The sequence below is a fragment of the Lactuca serriola genome, chromosome 3, assembly GCF_051521515.1.
Source record: "Lactuca serriola cultivar US96UC23 chromosome 3, Lser_US96UC23_V15, whole genome shotgun sequence".
NCBI lineage: Eukaryota > Viridiplantae > Streptophyta > Magnoliopsida > Asterales > Asteraceae > Lactuca > Lactuca serriola.
Window position 1 is genome coordinate 50,225,560 of NC_136410.1, and position 2,787 is coordinate 50,228,346.

Below are 2,787 nucleotides of genomic sequence, written 5' to 3' on the forward strand. Positions count from 1 at the left end.
ATGGCGATTGAATGGGTATCCACTCTTACCCACCGCACTCTTGACTAGTGGAGCGTCGTTAGCCGAACGGGTAGGATAGGAAAAAACCTTCCATTATAAGTATAATGAATTATTAAAGTAACTAAATGTTTTCATAAAATTCCCAATCTTAGTTACTTCGGCAAAAGTGAATTGATGCAATTCCATGAAATTACACTTTGTGCCCTTGCGAAGACGTTAGTGGAGCGTGTGTGGTTTACCGGCACACTAAATGGTTCTAAGAAAAGGTAGCAAAGGGTGACTCAATGTTTGTCATAGTTCGGTGGAGCGTGTGTGGTTTACCGACACATCGAATAGGTGACTGTAACATGTGAGGGCACCATGTAAGTTTGCATGGTTATTCACACCCGCTTTGTGATCCTCGGCATCCCAGTCACAAACAAGAGGGGCATACCGAGATTTAAACATGCCATTGAAAGTTCAATGAATCTCAAAGGATCTAGGAGTTTTCATAGATTTAAAACTTAAATTCTTTTTCGTTTTTCATGGTGGAAATTAGCGAATCGTCATTCACTTACCTTCAAATGTTCTGCAATTTGGATTACGACATCCCTCTCCCGAGTTGTAGAATATTGTGTTGGGTCCTAGCCTTAGTATATCATTTGGGTGAATTGCTAAGGACTCATTCAATTAACTAACTTGAATTCGTTTTCTCCCGTATTGTAGATGTCAAAGTTCGACAACTATGGTTTTCCCAAATCCCGTGGAACAAGCATTCCACATGAAGATGATATTCCACGATTCGATCGAGGAACAAGAGATCATACTTCACTTTATCCTCCTCCTCAAATTATTCTCTCTAACCCACAAGTTCAAAGGCTTGAAAAGTTCAAGATCACTCAAGCCCTTTTGGCAAGTAAATATAAAGATGGAAAGTCGGTGTGTGCACACGTCCTAGGGATGAAGTCACACATTGATAGGTTAAGAATGTTAGGATCCGTTATCTGTGAGGAAATGGCTGTTGATTGGGTTCTTCAGTCACTTCCTAACTCATATAGCGAGTTCGTAAGAGAGTACTATATGATGAACCGCGACGTGACCCTTATAGATCTCACCTATATGCTTATTGCTGCTGAATCAGAAATGGTTTGGCGCACTAGAAAAGCAAAGTTGATTGGTGAAAACGTCTTCAAGACCTCTATGGATATAGACAATGGCAACGAAAGACATGCTATGATCGAAAAGTTTGATCATAAGAGAAAGGCAATGTCTGAAGTAGTTCCATGTCATGTTCCAAAAGAGTCAATTTGCTTTTATTGCCAAGAGAAAGGGCATTGGAGACGAAGCTGCCCCATTTACCTAAGAGATCTAAGAGATGGAAGAGTCGAAACGTATGGCTCTAATATAGGTAAAATCCATTGACTAACTCTTTTAAGCTTCATTTTAGATTCTTAATACATAATGTGATAAGATTACAATTGATGTTTTGTAGAATCGAAGAAAAGAAAGGGAGCTTAAAGGAAGAAGTGAGCAGAATCTAACCATGAAGGAATGGATTTCGATCGCATTTCTCGAAGATTAGATTCTTAAGCTACTACTTAGAGTTAGAGTTAGATTGCTAAGAAAGATGTATTAGCATAAGTTTTTCAATGAATTGCATTGAAAGGACAAATTTTTCCGCAATAAAATAAATTTTGATTTTAAATTTTATTTATTTATCCTTGCAATGGCGTGTATGAAAAATTGATGTTAAAATGTTTCTATTATTAACAATAATGGATTTGGTTCTTATTATGTTATTTATGGAAAGTCAAGAATTTACCAAATAGGGAGAGTTTCTCATCGCCCAAAGTTTCAATTGGACATAAATTTGGAATCATGCAACTTGGTTGCACAATGAATGAGAAATTTCATATTTGGAAATTAGACTAATTAATTGACAAAGTGTCAAGTGAAGGACTAGGAGATCGAGTACACAAAGTTGTGTGTTGATCAAAGTCCACCATAAGAGTAACAAAGATATTCGTCATGATTTACTAAAGGTTTAGTAAATATGATTATACGTATAAGATTAAGTGTAATTCTGAATTGATTGAAAAAGTTTAAATCAATAGCAGAACGAATAAGAAGAATCAAGTAGGCAGAAAGATAAAAGTTTCTCCATTCTAAAAAGAAGGGAGAGTACCTTTTATGCTTTATGATAGGTCTTAATGATTAAGAACCATATCTCAATTGATCCTCTAAGTGAGTCTTAGTACAATTGTGTGTTTAAGAAGAGGAATCGAGGATTGAAGAAATGGTTAAATCAAGAAGTCAATCATACTTCGTTCCAAAACAAGTCTTAGAGTTAAGATTGTGACATTGAGTGGAAAAGTATTAAAAAGGTTTGTAACATTCATCAAATGTGGAAAGTTGTGATGTCTTGGATAAGACAAAGACTAGCTAGGACCAATTTATGAAGAGTTTTGATAAAAGCTACACTAACTCTTGAATATTTGTTTGTCAAAAAATGTTTTGACAAGAGAATCTTATATGTCAAGGAGTCAGTGGGAGTCTTAAAGGTCTTGAAAGGTTTCAAGAACAAATCAAATAAACCTTATCGATCATCACTAGCACACGAGTTGAGGTTTACAACCTATCGTGTTGACATTATTTTGTTTCTGTGCCGTTCCAATCGAGTTAATTATGCATGTGAGTCCTATAAGTTCTCATTTGAATGCATAAAAGGCAAGGACCTTAATCAATGAAAGGTACATTGATAGGAAAAGGTGAGCTGCTTAACTACTTGGAAGATGTGGTGGGCAGCTG